The following is a 24,901-nucleotide window of genomic DNA, read 5'->3' as shown; positions in this document are numbered from 1 at the left end:
GCCCATGGAAGGCTTATTAGCATCAACCAAGCACAAGACCTTCACCAAGGGAAGAAATACTAATATTGCATGCTTCACCCTATGCCAAAAATATTTCAAAAGAACAATATCTCGTGCCTTCTTTCCCTTGACATCTCTAGACCACTTACACCTACTCCACTCATCTGAAGCAAACATAGACTTTAATTTGATCATTCTCTTATACATGCTCTGTAGACTAAGGTAGATAGTGGCAAATCTAGTGACCCCAGGGCTCACTAGCTCTCTCTTTTTTGTAAACTTGCGTATCATGCTAAGGGTAAGTATGTGACTATATATGAAGATTGTAACCTCCTTAGCCTTAAAAATAATTCCTTTAATAGTAGAAAATTCACCAATTGCCTCAAGTATAAGATCTACACAATGTGTAGCGCAAGGAGTCCAAAATATGCGATGCCTCTTCTGTCGAAGCACATGACCTGTAACTAGATTGGAAGCATCATTATCTGTGACCACTTGCATTACAAGTTCCTCCCCAACCTACTCAATGCCCTTATCAATGAAAGAAAATATATCATTGCATTATGAATATCATTGGAAGCATCGATTGAACACAAAAAAATTGTACCCGTGGGACAATTTACTAACAAATTCATGTTACTCCTCCTCCTCCTATCACTCCACATATCTATCATTAAAGAAACCCCAAATTACCCCATCCTACCTTATGATCTTAAGATATTCGTTAGTGTACTCGACTTCTTTCTTCAGTAGTGGCTCTCCAATCTCATAAGGAGTTGGAGCTTTCAAACCTGGCCCAAATTGCTCAATTGCTTCCAACATTGTATGGAAGCTATTCAAGCGAGTAGTGTTAAAATAAATGCCCACATGGTAAAACCACCAAGATATATACTGAATCACCCTGATTCTATCTTCCTCCCTAAATCTATTTTCAATTGTCACTTGTTTTTTCCCCTTTCCTCCCTTGCCTTTCTCAATTACTGTCTCAGGGCTAGGTGTAAAAAAACTATCTATATGCCCTCTCATACGAGGCTTCTTAAACCCAAAAGCCCTCTTGGTCTTAGGGCTCTGAGTACTAACCATGGATACCTATTCTTCCCCCTCTTCATCCTCTTCTTCAGTGTCAATATAATCATAAAAAACATGGACACCTGACTTAATTCTACTATATCCTTTTTTTTTGCAATTTTTTTACTCAATCCACCTCTAATGGATTCCAAAATATCTTTCTTTAAAACATCTGGGACTTTCTTACATGAGGCAACATCACCTCTAATACCGGCAAGATGTTTCTTAAATCTATTTATACGGGCATTAGAAACATGTCCATAGAAATTGCACATAATTTTATTTTTGTCATTCTTATCAGGGTTAACACAATATTTCCATCCTGGATCTCCACCCCTATTAGACTCCGCAAAAAACATCTCAAATTGGAAAAATAAAACTCAAATAAAGATTACAGATTGACATTTTCTACCACCAATAGTACCCTGAAAATAATTTCAATGAGAAAAAAAACTTTTTCAATTCACAAAAAGTACTTTCGATTCTCAAAAATTACTTTAGATTCTTAGAATTAAGTTTAAGATTGAGGATTTTTTTTTTTTTCTACTTTGGGGCTAAAAAATAAACCCCTAAACTTTTTTATACAAACTTGGGGGTCAAAATGATCCCCTTTGCCCTTTTAGACAAACTTAAATACGATAAAAGACTCCACTGCCTTGGGCACCCGCCTAGTCCACCTGGGCGCCCCCCAGGTAGAGTCGCCCGTGTAGGGACGCCTAGGTCGAGGCATGCGGAAATTTTTTTCTAGCCACCTAAGCGCCAGGCGGACATTTTTTAAAGCATTGATGGCAGGGGGAAGGCACCATAGGGACAAACCTGGCATGATAACCTGGCATGATAGGGGCTTGCAAGATCTTGGCACTAATGGTGGATATTGATAAAGCGACATTCGAGATATTTGACCTTTATCAGATAAAAGAGACATCTAAGATATTCGACAGAGACACCTATTTCTGGGTGGGTTTTCCTCAAAAGGCTGGGGGGACGTGTATCATTGTCTAATGAATATTATAATTGGGGTAGAAGTCTGGTCACACACCCGTCTCAATACTAATGCGATTTAGATCCAATCAAAGAGGGGAGAGAAAGTAAGTGGACCACACCTTAGGTGCCATATTTTGGAGATTTGAAGAGAGATGCCAAAACCTACCTCTCCATAGACCAAGCCCAACATCTTTTTCTTGGGTTGTCAAGAACAATCCCAGCTTCTCTATTAAGTAAGTCCATGAAGATCTTACATGCAAGTAATTTTAAGCTTTTGCTTGCTGGTTTCTATTCACATGCACGAAATCCTACTAACTATAAACAGTATGGTCATAGTATATATAGTAAGGACAGAGTAAGGCATACCAAAACCAGCACCTGGGAGGTTTTAGCAAACCCAAGAACTGATTGTGATCTAATAAAGCAGTATGATTTCTAAGTTACAATTATTTTTGTATCTGTAAATCTGAATAGGATTTTTGTAGTTAGTAGATAATGATAAACTTAAAAGGAAAGGTTATGATAAGAGGGTGCAGATCCGTTGATTGTTGAAGCACTTGCCTTTCAGTCATATTATTCCCTTCTATTTCATATTCAAATTCTAAGATTTATGTAAGCTCTCATAAATTTAAAACGTGATATTATTGATCTAGTTTTAAATCCAAGATCTGCAAAAGCCTCATTTTAGTTCTGGTATTTACAAAAGAAAAGATTTATTGTAAAATCATGTAGGGTCCGTACAATTTGTAAGACCTAATTTCAAATTTAGGATTTCTCAGTTAAAACACAGTTGATAGATTTTATCTTATTTATATTACCATCCTTTTTTTATCACTTTTCTGTTCTCTATCTAATTTTTGTAGTGTATATTTTAGTGATTGCATGCTGGGCATGAATCCACATGCATGAAAGTAATTAGTACAAACCATAGCATGCTGATTTTTATATACATTTACATGTAACAATGAGATCATAGTTTATATATGTTATACTGGATTTTTCTTAACGAGTCTTTTACAAATATATGATGCTTGGATGAGAAGATATTTTCCTTTGAAAGCCACAAATATATCAATAAAAACAAAATATTATCATATATTGTTTATGCAAATATTTTGCATGATTTAACATGCATAAAGTGAATTTTCAGCAAACATGTGAACATGTGTTTAATAAATCACACAATGTTAAGAACTAAGCATGCAAACTGAATATTTGTATCTGCATGTACAAATTCACAAGAATTCTATTTCGGTCTGTACAAGATCAAAATGAGCTTTACTAGGAAAGGACAGCTAGATCCTTTACTTTTGTTTCCTAATGTATGGAGGTAACCCGGTTTAAACCTAAAATTTCCCAATTTACCTCCGTCAGGATTTAACTATATATACTCATAATGTTAATGGACCTCTCAAGTTGAACATGCTTTCGAACCTAGTTTATGTTGAACCTAAATGAATATTTCCAAATTTACACATTTATGTGCGGTTCATACCATCGAGAAATGTGGAGTTAGACAACATGAGCCATGACCGTTTAACTCGGAAATAGCTAATCGGAGCTACCAAGACTTCCTTCAGCTACCTAGTGGCCCTAGCTAATCGTAGCTGCTTAGACTTCCTTTAGCTACCTATAGCCTGTAGCTAATCGTAGCTACCTAGAGCTATCGAAACTACAAACTGATATTGGTCTTCGGACCAATATCTAGATACTTGTAGCTACCTAGACTTCTTTTGTGTAGTTCAAAATATATAGCACTCACAAATATATGTGTATCAAGTTAACTACATACACAAGAAACATAAACCATGGGACTGAAATATTGTCCCTGATCAATTTGGTGCAAATCTAAATTCCATTAAGCATGCAATGAGTGTAGATTTACTTCAAACTGTTCTACAATGCAGACGTGTAATCTTCACTTATGGCAAAGACCGCAGAGGGTAGTGAAATTGAAAAAAAGAGCCAGTCAAAGGGAAAGGTTAAAGTGAGTTCATTGGAGCGGGATATTAGAGAATGAAGGTAAGAGGGAAATAAATGTTTTTGGGACTGAGATCAGAAAACCTCAAAAGATTTGGTTTACTCCAAGGAACCACAAGGGGGAGCAACCTTCAAGTTAAATAGAAAAAAACCAGGAGGAAAAGGGTAGATGCTGTAGTACCAGAGGAGGTTCATCTTCGTAGTTTTTGACACATGTTTTCAATTTTCACTTAAAAGACCACTCTGAACCTGAGCAGCTGCCACGCTCATACGTAGCACGGGATGGTGAATCAGGGGGTGGTAGGCGGACGAAAGAAAGCATCTTCCTCATAAATGCAAATATGCCAAACCAATGGCTAGGATTTTCCTAAGGAATCAATGGCCAAGATTTGGCAACCTTTGGGCTACCCAAATTACGCTATAAAAACCCCCCCCCCCCCCCCAAGGGGATAGTCCAGAATATTAGACTTGACCCTTGAGCCTTGAGTAAGGCTGAGACTGAGAGAGAGAGAGAGCAAGAGAGAGAGATTCATCTCTAAGCGGTGAGTGATTCCCACTTGAAGTTGAGAGATTCCCTCGTGTTTTCCCCTTTCTTTCTTATCAAATACAGCTGTAATATGATTTGTGTTGAAATAAAATAATGAAGATCAGTCCATTGCGTCCTTTCTCTCCGTCCTCTTGCTCTAGAATATATTAGTCAGTATCAGAGCTGACGTGTCTATGGCAAGGCGAGCAAGACGTGGTCAAGCTGCTACTAAGGCACCTACTATGGCGGAATTTGCTGAGCTAAAAGCTCTAGTAGGAGGCGTAGTTCATGAAATACGTAGAAGTTAAGGAGCTTCAACACCTCTAGCAGCCAAGAAGAAGATTCTATTATTGCTTATGAGAACTCATTTTGCACAAACAACAAGTGGGCAGCAAGAATAGGTCCTAGAGTTATTGGCCAAGGCTATGGAAGAAAGTGATATAAATATTCAAGTTGATATTGAAGATTTTCCAGTTAACCTCAATCCCAATTATTTTTTTGATTGGTTAACAAGTATTGAAACGTTCTTTAAATGGCAGCATCTATGGGAACCAAGAAGGTAAATTTCTTCACCACTAACTTAAGGGGCACGCTCTGATATGGTGGCAAACATTACAAAATGAACAGGTTTGGCGTGGAAAATAAAAAATATAGACATGGTCAAAGATGAAGGAGAAACTAACTAGCCGCTTTTTTTCTTCCTTCTAATTTCAATCAGATCATAAAAGGCTCCATCATCAAAATCAAAAGGTAGACCAACCAAGATTACATTTAAGAATTCTACCAACTTTTAAGCTGAGCTCAGATTCCGAAAAGTGAAGAACAACTAGTCGCTAGACATGCTAGTGGGCTAAAAGCTGAGGTATGAGATGAGCTTGCAGTATTACACCCAATGTTCAATAGGTCGCCTTGTATATAGAAACATTTAGTAAGCATTAAGCAAATATTAAACTAACTATTAAAATAATTATGCTTTATGAATCATACATTGAGAAAACACATTACAAATGCAATTATTTAATAACAAATTAAGAATTAAGCAATTATTAAATTAACTAATAAAATAATAAATTAAATAAACAATAATATATCAAATATATATCACAAAATATCAAACAAAAAATACAAATAGAAAATAATAACATCATTAGACATTAAGAGGGAAAATACAAAACCTAATGAAAACTATTGAAATATACCAACTTTCTTGAAGTGGATTCAATTTCGGGCCAAACCAAAATGTTTGGGATCTCAAATATCCTCTTTTTCAACCCGTATTAGCCTCAAAGAGATTGGGGATGAATATCCTTTAATATCATGACCATTCGAGGATTTTTAAAAAAAAAATGATCTCTAAAAAATTATTCAAATCTAGTTTGTTTTTCAAGTTGTTTCTCACTCTAAAGTTCATTAAAATTGTTTTGGGGGCCAAGAATGGCCCCCCAAACCTCTATCCCCCCTTTTAAGGGGTAAAATGATATGTTTTTGCCCCCTCCCTAATTTAAACTCATGCGAACCACCTAAGCGGTAGCCTTGTCCCGCCTTTTTAACGGCCTAGTCGGGCGCCTAGGCGGGTGCCTAGGTCTGGCCGCCTAATAGTGTTTGCATTTAATATGCCTAGGCGTTTTATCCCAAAGTCCGCCTAAGCGGCCACCTCAGGCAGACAACTTTTTGATCATTGATTACACCTATGAGATATGGACGCACCAAATGGCCTTAAAAGCTGAATAAAAAATAAAAAGACTTTCTTGTCGTTGGAGTGAGGGAACCTATCAAAGATTTCAAAGGTAAAAATTAACATAGGTACGCCATGAAATTTTAGCTTCGAAAACCCTCAATTATGAACAATGAGAATGCCAATACCTCAAAGGCTGCTATTAGAAACTCATCTAACACTTATTTTAGGTGTGGAGAGATTAGCCATGCCGCCATAGCTCCTTTAGATGTCTAAAGGAAACGAAACTACATCTTCTAGACTCTATGGGAGGAAACGAAGAAGAGGAAGTTCATGAACTGAAATTTGGTGATGATGATAATGACGCTTCTTCCCTTTGGAATGAGCTCCATGCTGATGAAGGAGAGAGTCTAGTAATTAGACAGGTCTGGAAAGCCCCCCAAAAGTGAACTTTTTAAAGACTGGTTAAGGACAAACATATTCTGGACTAAATGCACTGTGTATGGCAAGGTATGCACTGTGAAAGCATGGTCTCTATAGGGATGACAAAAAAAATTAAAACTTAATACTAAAAAGCACCTATAACCTTTTAAGATTGGCTGATTCAAAAGTGGGGGTGAAATTTTAATTGACAGAAAATGTTTGGTTAAATTTAGCATAGGAAAGTAATACTAGGTTGAAATATGGGGCGATGTTCTCCCTATGGATGCATGCCACCTCGTTCTAGGAAGCCCATGGCAATATGACCATGGTGCAATGCATGATTGCCGACGAAATACTCACTTTTTTGTTAAAGATGGAGTCAAGATACGTCATTAGCCCTTCCTTACGAGATTCTCCTAACCGTCAAATTCTCTAAGACAAAAATGTCAATTTATTATCTTTTAAAGCTTTTATGAGCAGCACAAAAGAGGATGATTTAGTTTATGTATTGGTAGTGAAAAGAAGTGAGGAGCACAATGTACCATAAGGCATAAAAGACATACTTGACAAGTTTACTAATGTCTCGTATTGAATTATCAAAGCTCTACCTCCAATGAGGATATTCAGCATCAAATTGACTTAGTGGCCTCCCTAATTTACCCCATTGCCAAATGAGTCCTACTGAGCATCAAGAGCTTTAGAAATAGGTCAATGAGCTCCTTAGCAAGGGATTTATCCAAGAAAGTATAAGTCCTCTCATTGTTCCTACCCTACATAACACCAAAGAAAGATGAGTCTTGGGGGATGTGCATAGGCAATCGTGTCATCAACAAGATCACCGTCAAATACAGGCTTCCAATTCTATGGCTTGATGATCGATGAGTTAGTTAGCTCAAACATTTATCAAAAATAGATTTACATAACATATACTATCAAATTCAAATCCGCCAAGCAGATGAGTGGAAGACAACATTCAAAACAAAAGATGGTCTTTACGTGTGGCTGGTAATGCCATTCGGATTATTGAATGTTCCCATCACATTTATGAGGCTAATGGTGTAGGTAATGCATCCCTTTCTTGAAGCTCTACATAAAGATTGAAGAAATTCAATTTATCAAATTATCAAATTCTCTACATAAAGATTGAAGAAATTCATTTATCAAAATATCACATGCTTCTTTTGATTTTGAGGAAATCTTAATTTGGCGAAAGATACTTTTACATATCCCTTGTTGGATGAAAAGAAGAGCTTTTGCATCTGTCACTTTATTTTTCTTGAATTTCTTTTGCTTTGTTTGAGACCATGATTCAAGTGTTGTTGTGTCGTGTGGCTCTTGATAGCCTTCTTCGACTTAATCCCATAGATCTTGAGAGATAAAGAGAGTTTTCATTTGGAAACTCCAAGAATCATAATCTTCTCCATTTAAAATACACACTAGATTTCCTAGTGTAGTTCATACTAGAATTTGCTGCCATAATAAGGACTTAGGATATGGAGTTATTGGGAGCAACCTAGCTTTGATGCCAAAACTTAGTTAGAGCAAATGGAAAGGATGCTAGTAAAGATTGAAGAGAAGAGAAAGATGCACTAAATAAGGATTTGTTTTCTATTATATTGAGATAGCTTACGCAAGAGGGACTATACTCTTTTCTCCACTCATTTTTTATACAACTTTTCCTCACACCTACTCAACCATACAAGGACACCGATTTATAGCCTCATATGGAAAATACATCCTTTTTTGAAAGACAAATATGCTACTTAGTGTACATCCTCTAAAGTACAAATCGTTTTGTACTTTCTCCTCCGCCTACTCTGGAGATTTCTAGAGAGAAGAGAGTTCTAGAAAAGAGAACTCTAGAGAGAGAGAGAGAAATTATAAATTATTATTTTAACATCCTCCCTTAATCTATAATTCTCATAATGTTTCTAAACTAAATGAATTTATTAATAGAAATTTCCTTTGTGAAAATATCAACCAGTTGCTCATTTGTGTTGATGAATTTCGGCTCTATTTTTCCTTTTTTTATCACCACTCGGATGAAGTGATGTGAAATTTCAATGTGTTTTGATCGGCTATGAAATTTGGTGCAAATATGATAAAAATTCTTCTAAACCAAACTGCTTCATATGTTGCACATCTGAAAATTGCTTGTTTCACATGCTATACTTGTTTTATACAAGATTTTTCATGTGTATCATTTATTATCATGAGCTTGTAAAAGGGATCTTGCAACAAGGCCAAAAATGAACTGGATGTTGTTGACGGCCTTCAAGAGTTTGAAACTTGATATTAGAGGAAAAAAGTGCCTCGGATTTGGGGAAGTGTAGGCACAATGTCATGAGGTAGGTGGATAAGGAGGGTAGGCATAGCCTCATAAGGTAAGTGGACAATAGTCTTACACTAAGTTGTTGTGGGTAGTTGGAAGACTAGAGGATATTGGAGTAGATTGATCAGATCCTCTATTAAAATGTTGTTGGATTAAATTTTGAACTAATTGGAGAATGGAAAACATAAACAAATGCTTAAAGAGAATAGGGTCTAAACAATGGGATGCACTGGAACAGTGTGTCCTCAATTACCAGAGTTAAGGGGCAGTGGAGGTAAGGGCAGCTAGCAAATCATTGGAATAATATTTTCCATAATTCTTCCCAGGAATCCGTGTTCAGATTGGATGGACTAGTCATAAGATTTTTTTGTCTGTAACTTTTAAAATAATAATAATAAGGCTCAATGTATTCTTTTCGATGCATTACCATTTCCCGGGCTAATATGCATTTATTCTTATTTCAAGAAACAAAGCCAAAGGAGGTGGATCAAGCAATTATCAAATCCTTGGTGGGTAATGACACAAAACAGTAGGAGTAAACATTTTTTTTTGTGATAAAGTTAACGTTGCGTTGCTAAAAAGTGTTACAGAGGTATGACGGTTTGAGAGCACCCTCAAGGCGGGTCTCTCGGTAAAAAAAGGGTCAACCAAAGATGTACAAAAAATGGGCTTATAGAACCTGCCTGATTATAATGATATACAAGAAGTTCTCAAAAAATTGGGCTTATAGATTTTCCCGTATACAAAAGAAGTTCTATGCTGCGTGCATGTGGTCCAGAGAAAAAAAAGAGTTGGATGCAGCGTGATCTTCTACTGGGATTCTAGCCCCGTCTTTCGCCATGAGATCGGCGAGTTCGTTGGACGTCCTCCAGGTACGCTTCCATGAGACGTTTGTATCCTTGCAAAGGTGAGCAATTTCATCAAAAATCGAAGCTAAGTACCATGGAGGTGGTGTCGTCCCAATTGCCCAAAAAGTAATATTTTGTGCATCTCCTTCCACTAAAAGGTGTGGTCCCCAGGAACAGTTGAAGCTTTTCAGACCCAATAGTACGGCCATGGCTTATGCATAATGAGAATCTTTGAGGCCTAGGTGCTCAGGGTAGGTAAAGAGGATATTGCCATGATGATCTCTAAAGATGCCCCCTGCTCTTGCCAGGCCATGGTTCCCTAGGGAACATCCATCAAAATTAAGCTTGATGGTGCATTCTAGTGGTGGCAGCCAGTTGTTTGGTCTTTGAGCCTTTTTTGGTTGATGGTTGAGAATGTTTTCCCATTTGCTAAAGGAGTTCCCTGATGTGCCTTTGACTTGTGGTTGAGGCCCAAAAAGTTGCCAAAGAAGTAGCCTTGTGAAAGAGTGCTGATATTTGAAGTTTGTGTCCTTGGAAAATTTTGGTATTTCTTTCTACACAGATCACCTGGACAGTAGGAGTTAACATTAAAATGTTTCTAGGCTTCACATATTGATCTAGAGCCATTCCATATGGCATTGTCAATGAATATTTACTCCATGTAGGACGAGCTTTAGAAATGAAGACCAATGGGGAGGATTTGGCCACATGGGATGGAGGGACCTTGGTACTAAACTACCTTTCTGAAAAGCCATATGGTAGTAGCAGAATCATGATAAACTTGGAGAAGTATTCAGAATTAGAGGATTAAGAAAGATGATAGAGCTACCCTTTAGTGGAACTCCACATGTTTTGTCCAAGTACCCCGTTGACTTGGTTGCCACATCTCAAGTTTCTGGATGTGTGATCCTTTTCTGGCCAGCTTCAAAGTTCAAACCATGTCCCTGTCCTAGATACAAAGTTAGATAATTGGGCCAAATATTGTTTTGGTTCATGAGTATGTTCACGGAGACTCCAGGGTTCGAGGATACTAAGGGAGCATGATGGGGCTTCGGAAGAAATAAGAAGACAACAATAGAATTTTTTTTATTATTCAGTGGGGGCTAGAACTCCCTACGGGTTTTAATTAATAAAGATAAAAAATACTGGAAAAGGGTAAGATAAGAAGGCATTATTAGATGCTAAAGAGAAGGTGGTATTGTAGCCAAAAGATAAAGAGCAAAACACTTGGACCAAAGGAATTTTGGATTCACTAAGGCAAACTAAAAGTGGGAAAGGAGAAAGAAGTCCATGGTTATGTGCTTAAGGGACGGAAGTAAGAAAATGGGCATTTTTTCATAGGATAAAGAGTATGAAAAAGAGGGTGGGTGTGGCATGAGAGAAGCCCAAAGCAAATAAAGAAGGAATAAGGAATTAAAAGGACATAATGGAGCTTCATAGTGGATCCATCCTAGATTCTGGATTTTAATGTACTACCTCAATAATTTGTGAAAGTGCTAAAGCAAGTACTCCAACAGGGTGGAGGAAGAGCAAAGAGGGGAAAAAAGGAGTGATATCTGACATTCAGCAAATTAGACTGATTTCAAGCCTATGCAAACTGTCAATCAGGGATTTTCTCCTGGAGACAGAGAGATAATTGGGGCCATTATATGCTTTAATGTAAAAAAATCATTAGAGGTATGCATAGCACTGATGGAGCAGTCTTAGTACGAGTGCATGAACTGAAGCCATACAACCTTGTGAACTAAGCTTCTTAGATAAAATGTTAGGTAAGATGAGTTTTGAAATTCTAGGAGGTGGACAGAGGCGTTTGTTGCAAAAACCTTTTTTTTTTTTTTTTTGAGAGAAGGTTAACATTGTATTACTGGTGAGTGTTGTATACAAGGATGTGAGAGTCCGAAGTTACCCGCTAGGGATGACTCGGTAAAAATGTGTTAGCTTAACATGTACAAGAGAAGGGGCTTATAAAGACCGCTCAATTACAAACGTTTACATAAAGCTTTAAAAACTTACAGCAGGGCTGAAATTGCCAAAAACTACATTGTGTTTAAGTTATGTGCCAAAGGTCCTGGGCAAGAAAGGAGTCGGACCCAGCTTGATCTTGTACTTGTAGTCTAGCTCCCTCTTTCACGAAGAGATCTATGAACTTGTTGGACGTCTCCATATATGCTTCCAGGACACGTCCATCTCCCTACAAATGTGATCAATTTCATAAAAAATAGAGGTTAGGTATCATGGCGGAGAGGTTGTCCTACTTGCCCATGAGATAACATTTTGTGAATCTTCTTCAACTATCAAGTGCAAGCCCCAGGATTGATTGAAACTTTTCAGGCCTTGTAGGAGGGCCAAGGCTTCGGCATGATGGGCATCCTTGGTACCGAGATGCTCAGAAAATATTAGGAGGATGTTGCATTGATGGTCTCTAAAGACCCCCCCAGCCGGGCCAGGATTCCGAAGGGAACAACCATCAAAATTCAGCTAGATGCTGCCTTCTGGTGGTGGTTGCCAGTTGTTGGGTCTTGGTGCCAGTCGCGGTTGATGGAGAATATTTTTCCATTGAGTGAGGAAAAAAATCTTTCGTATGCCCAAGAAGACCTTGAGATTAGAGGCCCAGAAAGTGGCCATGGAGGTTGCCTTGTGTAGGAGTGCTGAGGTATGGAGTTTTAAACCTTGAAAGATTCTAGTATTCCTTTCCACCCAGATAGTCCATAAGGTTGCAGCTATGGTGGCTTTTCACAAGACTCTCCAAGCCTTCGGCCACTGTGAATCTAAATTGTAAGAGGTGAAAGCTTTGACAGTAGGGGGGGTAACCCATTTGATGCCAAAGAGTTGCAACACTTGACCCCAAAGTTCATAGGAAAAGTCGCAGTGAATGAATAAATGGGGATTTGATTCCTCCTCACACTGGCACAAAGTCCATCGATTGGGGATCAGTATCCATCTCCTTTGGAGGTGGTCCATTGTGAGTGCCCTTTGGAAGCAGGCAAGCCAGTTGACGGTTTGAACCTTTGGTGGAGCAATGGTAAACTAAAATTTCGATTTGTACCGAAATGGGGTTCCCCGGAAGAGTGGGGGGCTGAGTAAGGCTTTTGTAGAAGGAGGCTACTGTGAAAGTACCAGATGGGGTGAGAATCCAGATTATAACGTCTCTTCCTTGAGTACAAATGAAGAGAGAGTGAAGGGTTGTCGTGAGCAAAACGGTCTACTCTACTGTTAGGTTCCTTCGAAAAGATGGATTCCAAACTCTTATCTTCCCTGACAAAACCAATTCCTCAGCGACAGAAGCTTCTTTGTTAAAGCAAGTGAGTGGAGAGTAGGGAACACTTCTCGTAGAGGAGAAGGTCCTAGCCATAAATTTGACCAGAATTACAGTCTAAAACCTTCTCTAGGGTGAAATCTTAAGAATCTTTTGAATTGTGATCGAGCCGAGGGAAAATATTTCCATGCTCATGAGGCTCTTGCTCCTCTCTGGAAACCAAGCTCCTTCAGGTATCCTATACTTGTTCCGTAGGACCTGAGCCCAAAGAGAGTCGGGCTAGGTGGCTAGACGCCGCCACCATTTCCCTAGGAGGACCAGGTTGTGTTTTCAGAGTACCCGAATTCCTAAACCTCCCAAATGTTTAGGAAGACAAATGTTGTCCCAGGCTACAAGATGAAATTGTCTTTTCAGCCTGCCCCGACCATAGGAAATTCCGCATGGGTCAATCCAAGCGGTTTGCCAGCTAGGCTGGCATTTGGAAGAGGGACATGAGCTGGGGAGTTTGATTGGGTGGCTTTTATTAAGGTCGTTCTCCCAGCCATTAAAAGGAATCTACCCTTCCATCTTGCCAGACGTTTATCTACCTTATCTAGGACTTGAGACCATTGTCTCTTATTGGGTGTCATCAATCCCAGAGGAAGTCCTAGATAGGTAGTGGGGAGGTCCTCCACTTTACATTCCCAATTTGGAATGAGCGCTCTGACAGCTACACTCGATAAAGCTACTCCCATCATTTTTTATTTTTTCATGTTGACTTTGAACCCTTTTGCTGATTGGAAGCATTTTAGGAAGAGGTTAAGGGTGTCAACTTTGCTTGGAAAGGCATCTAATAACACCAGAGTGTCATCCGCATATTGCAGATGAGATACTGTTGGGCTGTATCTACTACTCCTAAAGCCGGAGAGTAGTCCTGCCTGGTAAAGCTGAGAAATAGAACGACTGAACACTTCCGCGGCGATGGCAAACAAGAAGGGGGAGAGAGGGTCTCCTTGACGGAGACCCCTAGAGGATGGGAAAAATCCTTTTGGGGTCTCGTTAATGAGGATTGAAAAGTGGGGGTGGGAGTAGCACACTCTCATCCACTTCCATCAACGATTCCGAATGCCCATTCTTGCCATCAACTCCTTGAGAATTGACCAGTCAACATGGTCATAGCCTTTTTTCCAATCTATTTTGAATATAAGACTTGGCTTTTTGTCCAAGTGCCTCGAGTGGATGCACTCGTCAAGCACTAAGGCCCCATCAAGGATCTGTTTGTCTTTGATAAAGGCAGTTTGGGATGAAGAGATGATGGAAGGGAGGATGTGTTGATGACTAGACATCAGAACTTTTACCAAAATTTTGTATGAGGATTTGAGAAGACTGATTGAACGGAAGTCCTTGATTGCCTCGACCCCTTCAACTTTGGGAACTAGGGCTAGAAATGTGGCATTAATTACTTTGTGGAGAATTCCTCAGAGGAAAAATTCCTCGAAGAAATTGATGAAATCAAGACGGAAGGTATCCCAAAAAGCCTTAAAAGGTGCAATTGGGAACCCGTCGGGACCGGGGGCTTTGTCTTTGGCTAGAGCATCGATGGCTTGTTTAATTTCTTTTTCTGTGAAGGGTCACTCTAGCCAAGCAGCTCTATCTTCAGTGAGGGTTAAGAAGTCAAGGGATGGCATTCTTGAGTGTATAGAGTCTTAAAGAACCCTACGACTGCCTGCTCAATTTCTTCTGGTTGAGTTAGATAGTGGTTGTTGTTTTTGATCATCGAGATAGTATTTTCTCTCCTACGACAAATGGCTATCCGATGAAAAAAAGGCAATATTATGATCACCTACTTTCAACCTATTAATTCTTGATCTCTGGAACCAGTATGTCTCTTCTTTTTTTAGGGTGGATAGGTATTCCAATTTTGCCTTGGATCTGAGATCTAGCTCTGTGGTGTCCAGAGGCCTAGATTCCTCGAGATGGTCAAGTTGTTGTATGGTTTCTAGTAGAGAGGATTTTAATTGGGGGGAAGTTGCCAAGGATGGACCGACTCCAATTATTGAGAGAGGCTTTGAGGAGTTGGATTTTGGTCTGAAGAATATATTCTGCTCTACCCGTGACCATGGAAGAATAAGAATTCCACCAAGTTTTGATGAGAGAGTGTAAGGACTCCTCTTGTAGCCAGAGGAGTTCAAATCTAAAGGGTCTTGGAGTTCTCTTTACAGCCAATGTGTCTAAGAGTATGGGACAGTGGTCTGAGATGGGTTTGGGTAGGGCCATAGCCAGAGATCTTGAAAAGTGTTCATCCCAATTCAGAGAGAGAAGGAACCTATCAATTTAGAGAGGGTGGGGTTGAAGAGTTTCTCTCGTAAGACCATCAGATAATGTTAAAGTCTCCTCCCAAACACCAAACAAGGTGTGCCAGGGACTCAACCTGTTCCAACTCTGATCAAAGCCCGTTTCTGAGTGTCGGAGTGTTTGGTCCATAGACAGCAGTAAATTTCCAAGGGACCCCGTCTGAGAAGCTAGTAAGGAGAACAGTGACAGAGAACTCCCCTATATGGGAGGAGTTCAGAGTGTGGTCTGAGGGGTTCCAGACCACCCAGATGCCTCCAGAGGCCCCATTCACCGGTACGGAGACCCACTGGCAATGTCTTCTTCCCCAAACTTGGCGAATGAGTTGGAGATTCGGCTCTTGATGTTTGGTTTCGATGAGTGCCAGAACAGCTAGAAAGAGTTTTGAGGTAAGGTCTTTGACAACTTCCTTCTTGGAAGGCTGTCCCAGTCCTCTAATGTTCCAAATAAGCAACTTCATTTTTTATGGATACGCGAGGAGGAGGAGGCCAATCTAGGCGACCTCCTCAGGTGATTTGTGGAGTGAGGGGGAAGTCGTCTGCTGGTTGTCCCTCAAAGGGGTTGAGGAAAACAAGATGCAAAGCCCTCTCAGTCCTTCGAATCTTACCTGCATCCTGCTCTGAGCATCTGCTGTTATGAATCTGTAAGCCGGTCCTTTAAGTCCGTCATACTCGAACCCCATTAATCTGTACATCTCTCACATCCTATCTGCGTCCTTGTTTGTCCCATCCCCATCGACCTCCTCTGCCTCCTTGCAATCCATAGGGGGAGAGATGGCTGCCAATGGTGACTCGGGGAGCTCGGTTTCAGTTGTTCTCGGAGGTGTAGGAGGGTTGGAAGGATATATATCATGAGGTAAAGCGGGGAGGGGCTCGAAAAATTGAGAGACAAGTACCTAGGCAGGGCTGGTGTTATGGGAGATAGGAGGTTCAGGGGGGGAGAGCGAGGGTAAAGATGAGGTCGAGGCAAGGGGTGAGGGGTTACCATAAGAGACGGGGAAGGCATAGGAAGGGTTTTCGAGAGAAAAAGAGGGAAGGTAGGTGAGGAAATGATGGGTCTGAATGGAGGAGAAAGCGAAAAACAACACGGGAGAGGAGGGGGCCAAGCAACTTGGAGAGTATGAACACTGCGGATTTGGATAAGGAGAGGGGTGTATGAAAGGTGGGGGACCAGCAAGCGGGAAATAGAAGCAGGGTGAGGGGGGGAGTGGTCCATGGAATGAATTGCGACGATGCTCAGAAGGATGATGTCTCTGTCTGTTGTCTTGTTGGGAGTATCGTCGACCAAATGTTTTTCCTTCTGAGGTGGTTGTAGGACTTCTTCAAGATTAAGGGTAAAGAAAGTCAGAGAGAAGGGAGGGGATGAGGGACAAGAGGAGACTAGTGGGGAGAGGGAAGGTGGAAGGGAGGATGTCAGATCCACCGGCAGGGAGACGTCAGTGGGAAAAGGCGGGAGGGGGGGGGGGGGGGTTAGTGAAGCCTGTCACTGAGAGTGAGTGGAGAGGGGTTGGTCGGGGTGTAGGTAGAGCAAGGGTGGGAAGAGAGTGGTGGCAGTGTGGTAAAACCAGGGGGATAAGCCGAGGGAGAGAGAGAGGGACAGTGATTCAGGGGAGGCCGGGGTGTGGAGAGATTGGGGGTGAGGCAAGGCCAAGTGGCCATCATGGGGTGACACATGAGATGAGGTAGGTAAAATTGACGGTGTAGGATTGACTGAAATAGGTGGGGTGGAAGATGTGGGTTGATGGTTTGAAAGAGGTGGTAGAGAAGGTAGGTGTGCAGAGGTGGACGGTGAGGTGTCCACGTTGTCAGGCGCAGTCTGGAACGAGTGAGAAGTGGGATTCGGTTGGGACAGATGGGGAGAAGGTGGAGTCGGCAAAGGCAGCGGGTGGGCAGCTGTCACGGAAAGGTGCGAAGAGGGAAGAGGCTGGGACAGAAGGTGAGGAGGCGGAGCCGGCGCGGGCGGCCGGATGATGGGAGTGGTTGGGAACAGGAGGCGGTGAGGGTGAGAGAGGAAGGGGGGAGTTTCAAGGACACGCCAGGTTGATCTTGTTGGCCCGGCAAAGGAGAAGATGGGGTAGAGTCGACCCATACCTCTTTTCAAGGCCGATGAGAGTAGGGAGAAAGGACAGTAGGAGAAGACCCGGTCCTATCATTGCCGATATGGTTCGGGTCAAGGAGACCCTGCGGGCTCAAAATGTTAGACTGGTTGGGGTGCTGAACACATGGACCCCAGAAAAGGCTTCCTCCGTGCATGTTATTCTGGGTGGCTCGTGTTTTGCTGGGCAGGGTCGAGGGCACGCCGGTGACTCCTCTTGCAACGTCATGCTCTTCTGGCCACCGTAGTCCAGGACTAAGAAAGATTTCTGGTGAAGGAGCAAGGTCCCCATGGTGACGAAAATGGGGGGAGGGTGGTGAGGCCGACCCCCACGAAACAATGACTGGGTAGTAAAGATCTTCCACCTCTAACTAAACTATTTGTGGAATCCAATTTGTGTCTAGAACTTACAGGAGAAGTCCAATGGAGCCCAGCGGTATGGTCTCAAGGGATATCCAGTGAATTGAGACAAGAGAACCGAAGGATGCCGCCACTCTCCGAAAGGTTTCAGGCGACCATGCATGGAGGGGGATGTGGTTTAAAGTGAGCCATACTCTTTGTTTCCTAAAAGAGCCTTCTTTAGGGGACCAAGGCCGAAGGAGGCAAGAGGCCCCTTTGAAAGATAGGTTATTGCCTTCCTTTAAGGCATGATGGGCTTAGGCTGACGAGGGAAAAGAGAAAAGGAAGTCGCCACTGGAGAGGGGTATGCAGGTCAGGTTTGGCGCCTTTCAGAGTCTTCTAGCCCAACTTTCTATCCCTCTTTGGTCATCGCGACTAGGTTTGAAACTCCCTACTAGCGAGGCCAAAAGTTTGGATCTGTTAAACGCTTCCTCCTCTAGAAGGCAGGAGATGAAGAAAGGGAGGAATGGAGAACTGACAGAGGTAAAGGGGTATTCTCTGTAAGGCGAGGGGGGAGGGGGAGAGGATGAGGTGCGGGTTTATCTAAAGCTACCACCTGTGTTACAGAGATTTTATGCGTACGAGCAAGTACCTGTGCGTAAGAGGCTTTTTGGGGATTAGACTTTGCCAGTGAGATAGGCTTAGAGGGTGGAGGAGGAGGGAGAGGGTTCGTGGGGGCAGGGGCGAAGGGTGGGTTTTGGGATACAAGTCATAGATTTCGTTTCAGCTTTGGGGATGAAGATAGTGGTGGACGCTGGATCTCCTCCTTATTATGCTTGAGCAATTACCAAAAAGTCTAAAGGCTAAGATCTTGAAATTCACAAAATAAATGATCTAGATTCGTTTTTGGAGGTAAAAACCTTATTTTCCATGACCTCACTTTCAATATTAATAAACAGGTCAAGAATTTATGATAAGTTTCGACAAAGATTTACAAAAAGACATGGTTGGAAGTAGTGAGAAAAGATATGATGACCTATGGCCTCGCTGAGGATATGGCCCTTAATTGAGCAGAATGCGGTGCAGGATTCGTGTAACCAACCCCAATTAGTTGGGAAGAGGCTTTGACGATGATGTTGAATGAACATGTCAAGAATAGGGCTGACTTGACGATAGCAGCTGGGTTTTCATAACGAAGTGGCTTTAACGAAGATGATGAATGAACATATCAGGAATAGGGGCTGACTTGACGATAGCAGCTGGGTTTTCATAACATTACGTCTCAAGTTCCATTCGTATGTAACCTTGTCCAAATTAATATATATATATATATATATATATATATATATATATATATATATATATTAATGAACAGGTCAACCAAATGATATTTTCAAAACTCAAACATCTTTGAGAGGGTGACTGTCATGCTGCTAGCACAACTGTAAAAGGCATTCAACCACACAGCATGGTGAGCAATTGGGCTTGCATTGACTGAAGGTCTAACTATTGCGCAAGTGTGGCCAATTGCCCATCTTCAGTTAGAAACTGTCATATTGATTTTCTCACCATATTAGTGAGTAAGCAAGGTTCATTTTTGGAAGCCATTATAAAATCTACCAACCAAAACCAAAAGATGTCACAACAAAAGATTTATTGTCATGCTACTTGTTGAGGCAGTCGAGCGTAACAAATAAACCAATCAAGCCAACAGTATGCACTACAGTTTCCCATAACAGAACACCAGCATTTACCAAAAGAAATGTCAGAGGCACAAAGAAGTGGTAAGCAATTCTCGACCATAAATTGCATGAAATTTAAAACCATTGAGAAAATGGCGTCCTAAGCATGATTTCCTTCTAGACATCCATTTTGTTAGTTACGCCACCATGCAAATTTTACAATTTCATCTACAAGAAGGGGAAGTATCCATCAAGTCAGTCCTTCAGTTCCTTTGGATTTGAATTTTATGCATAATACGGCCCAGGTAAATATGAAGTAGGTGTAACATAGAAGACCACATTGGAACAGCAACATAGGAATGTTGATAAGGGTGCATTACACATCGATGGAGACCTACATGTTAGCAGAGATCACTGGTTTAAAAAACGGATCGGTGGCCCGGATCGGGCACCCTAAAAACCCATTCGGATCGGTGGATCGACGATCCGAATCGGGAATCGGTTGGATTAAGCTGTAAAAAAAATCTAAAAAAATTATTAAAATTCATTATAAATGTTGTTTTTTAGGAATCCAATAAGAAATCGAGGTACTACATTATTAATTTTCATTTTTTTCATCAATATGTGAATATTGAGATATTTTTTCTCTGTATGAACTTATTTTAACTATTAAATTACATCACACAAAATAAAAATCATGGAACTATCATGGATGAAGTATATAATCATACATAAACTACAATAAATAATGGTTTTTTTATAAGAACATTTTAGTTTTTTGACAAAAACCTTTTATTCTTTTACAAGAAATGTTTGTTGTATTGCATTTTTTTTTGCGTTTAGCAAGAACCTTTTTTTTGACAAAAAAGCCTCCTTGTATTATTTTTTTTATAATAACTTTTTTTTTTTACAATAATTTCTTATTACTTTTTAATTTTTTAACAAAAACCTTTTATTTTTTTGAATAAAAAAAGGAATTTGACAAGAAAAATAATTGACAAGAACCTTTCATTTTTTTTTATGAGAAACTTTATATTTTATTGATAAGAAAAAAATTTGACAAAAAGAAAAATTGATAAAAAAAAACCTTTCATTTTTCTGATAAGAAAAAATTTGACAACAAGAGAAATTGATAAAAAAACCTTTCATTTTTTTCTTATGACAAAAAATACTTGTTGTATTATTATTTTTTTATAAGAACTTTTTTTTTTGGATAATAAGTTTTTATCACTTTTTATTTTTTTGACAAAAAAATAAAAATTGACAAGAAAAAAATTTGATAAGAACATTTCATTTTTTTTTATAAGAAACTTTCTATTTTATTGATAAGAAAAACATTTGACAAAAAGTGAAATTGATAAAAAAACCTTTCATTTTTTTGATAAGAAAAAAATTTAACAAAAAGCGAAATTGATAAAAAAACCTTTCATTTTTTTTAGAAGAAAAAAATTTGACCTCAAAAAAATAAATTTGATACAAAAAATAATTGATAAGAGAACCTTTCTTCCTGAGGGGATTCAATCCAACGCCCTCCACACGAAGGAGGCACTTGATAACTAGTAAGTCACATGCTACTTAGTCATACTAAAAGCACAAATAAAATATAAAATATATTAATGTTTCAAGTTAATACCTTCACATTATCCCACATCGAAGAAGTATAAGGAAGTTGTAGTGACTAAATACATCTTTGTAGCCAACGAGGATAACATGTGCAAAGTGAGGAGAGTCACGTAGTAGGGTGTGCGGAGCTTAGGTTTATGTAATTTTTAAAATTTACAAAAATGCCCATTGAAGAATCGGCGGGCCATGACGTCATGAATCGAAAAATCGGGAGAATCATGAAGTCACATGGCGATTTACGGCATGGATCGCCGGTTCTTCTCTAGAACCGGGTGATTCCCGGTATTTCACTGGAACCGGCACGGGTCTACCAGTTCCCGAATCGAATCGGACGAGTCCGGTTCGACTCGCCGACTTTTGAATCACTAGCGGAGATTGTAGACATTCCTAGCTCTTTCCATAAGATGTGCCTTTTCAAAGAACACGCCGAGTCAATGAGGAAAGATATTTCTCGTACTCATACATTCACAGTGTTACGGATCCATAAATAGGATGTCTCAAACAAACCACAAACAAAGAGCATGGTACTTATATAAACACAGGACAACTTACCATTTTGTTGAGTTCTTCACGACTTGGTATAAAGATGGACTGAAAGAATAAGCAGATTAAAAATTTCACCCTGTGCCACACACTCATTCTTGTCCATGTCCTCTGAAGTGTAATCTATTTCAGTTACCAACTAAAAAAGTTAGATGACAACAAAACCTTGAAGCACGATTTTATAAAGCTAACAATAACAACTACAGTAAATAGAGTATCTATAGCTAAGAGTTGGCATGCTGACATTGTGAAAATCTCACACAAAGAAGAAGAATGAGAATGAGACATTGGATGAAGAAGTTTGGTTACCAAGCCACACTGATCTGTGTGGACCCATTCTACATGTATATGTGTGTATATATTTATAGATATATATAGTGTATTTTCTCTAATATCGATGTATGATATTACAGTACGTACACATTACATAAATAAACAGCTGATGCAATCTATAAGATTATAGATACTACCAATGCTAGAGTAACAATAACGCTAGAGTAACAATAACGCTAGAGTAATCTAACAACTACCAATGTGCTTTGTATTTTTACTGGATTGAGCGAAATTGAACGGCACTAGTGTTCCCACAATAAAGCAGCGATCTAGATATGTTCTTGCCAAATGCTGTTACTAGATGTTGAATCCAAGAAACTTTAGCAATAACTGCTGCCATAGATATGTATTCCGCCTCCGTGCTGAACCTAGCAACAGTTCTTCGTTTCTGCTACTCCATGAATCCAAAGTCCGCCGAAGAAACATATAATAACTACATATGGAGCGACCAAATTCTAATCGTCAGCCCAATCTGCATTAGAGCCAATGAGAGGATTATAGGAAGCGTCTCCTCACATATATATCAGTCCATCACTAGTAGTGGCCTTGGACATATCGAAGTATGTGTTTCATTCCCCAAATGAGTACAATATGGTGTATACACAAACTGGGAGACCGGGATCAATGCAAAAACAATGTTTGGTACTTGTCAGTGTCAAGTACTTGAGGGCACCAATAATAACGCAATATTGTTGCAGATCAGAAACTGGTTCCCAGTCTTCTGCTTTAAGTCATTGATGAATGGGTGTAGGAGTCAAGGCTGATTTACAATCCTTCGCGCCACAGCGAGAAAGCAACCCTATGGCATACTTACGTTGGGAAAGGATAAGCTTATATAAGTGTAGGAGTCATGGAAAATTTACAATCCTTCACGCCACAGTTATAAAGCAACTCTACAACATATTTATGCAGGGAAAGGATTAGTTTATCATCAGGTTTGTCCATTTCAACGCCAAGGAAATATTTTAGTGAACCCAAAGTTTTCATTTGAAATTTCGAGTTTAATAACTCCTTTATGGTTTGAATGTGATCATGCAAGCTGCCATCATAGTTTCAAAAAGCACTAGGCGGCACCCAGGCGGCCATGGGGATCCAGGCTGCCTAGTGCCTAAGTGGCCGCCTGGGTGGGAGCCCAGAACCTAGGCGACCCAGTTGGAAAAAAAAAAAGATAGTTTGATTCTGATAATTTATAAGAATTTTGATAATCCATAAGAATTTTGATAATCCATAACACCATAATCCTAGTTAAAAAAAAAAAAAGATAGAAGTCGAGAAGAGAATTTTGATAATCCATAAGACCATAATCCATATTTTCATACAATGCTAAAAGCCTAAAATAATAAAACCATACAAGCATACACTAATAGTCTGATATACTATAGACTGTACACACAAAAGTTACATGGTAGAACTAGAAATTAGAAAGTAGAAACTAAAATTAAAAAAAAAATATATACAGAAATTTATAAAATATACAAACTATAGTCTAGGACACAATAGTCAACACTCAACACCAAGAGTCTTCAATCATCATCATCATCATAATCATCATCAAAAGCAATAGGGTAAACCTCATCATATGCATCTGATTCGAGGCCATCATCATTAGAGTTATCTCCCTCTTCAATATAACGCTCGTCCTCCTTGATTTCTTATAAATCTGCATCTTTCTCCTCCTCTTCTTCTACCTCCATATTACTAGCATGTTCAGATGAGGCCCTCGTAGTCTTGGCTACTCTACCCTTTTCTATCTTTTTGTACTTCCCTGAACTCAAATATTGTATAATCTCCTCCCTGATAGCCTTAAGAACATTTTTACATGAGGCAACAACTCCCTTAATAACCATGCAATAAACTCAAACATTTTTTAAAACGGTAAATGCCCTATTAGTATCCTTTCTGTAATAATTACATTTAATATGATTTTTGTCATTCAGATTCGGGTTATAACCATACTTCCAACGCGGATCACCACTTCTAGAAGAACCTAGAGAAGATATTTCCATAGAACAATGCTCATTTTCATCATTTTCGGGTTCTTTTAAATTCAGAAATTGTCTAATCTCATCCCGAATAACTTCAAGAACCTTTTTACAAGAAGCAACAATCCCTTTTAAACCATCAAGGTGTTTCTTGAATCGGTTAATACCCCCATTGGTATCTTTTTCCCAAAAATTACACCTTATACAATTTTTATTGTTTGGTTTTGGGTTATAACCATGCTTCCAACACGGATTATTTCTTCTAGAATAAGCACAAATAGATCTATTCAAATAACAAGGATTTTGTTCCTATTTTTGTTTTACAGAACTCATAAATTGCTTAATCTCCTCTTTGATAGCTTCAGGAACATTTTTACAAGGGGCAACAACCCTTTTAATACCGACAATATGTTTCTTAAACTGGTTTATGACCCCTTTTGTATCTTTTTCACAATAATTGCATCTAATGCAATTTTTATCATTTGGGTTTGGGTTAAATCCATATTTCCAACCCTGATCTCCACTTCGACTAGATCCTGAAGAAGGCATCTCAAAATAAAGCAAGCAATTTAAAAATTAAAGTTTTGCACTTACTTTGATTGTTCGATCTCCAAACTCCCACCTCTGAGACGTTTTCGAGTGCTAAGATTATGAAAAACACTCTGTAATAAGATTATAAAACTCCAAAACTAAATCTAATCTACCTGTGTCATGTTTGGATCCATTTTTCGTAACTTTGAGAAACACTTCGATCCAATGAAAATCACAAAATTTAGTTTCTTTAAAGATTTATTTCTCTCTAAAATGGGTTCTTGTGAGTTTAAGTTTCAAATGAATCTAAAACTCATCCTTAAAAGCCTTCATGTTTTAAAAAAAAGCAAT

Source organism: Amborella trichopoda, chromosome 2, assembly GCF_054954075.1.
Source record: "Amborella trichopoda isolate Santa Cruz 75 chromosome 2, AtrichopodaSantaCruz75HAP2 v2.0, whole genome shotgun sequence".
Taxonomy (NCBI): Eukaryota; Viridiplantae; Streptophyta; class Magnoliopsida; order Amborellales; family Amborellaceae; genus Amborella; species Amborella trichopoda.
Note: the sequence above shows the minus strand (reverse complement) of the source record.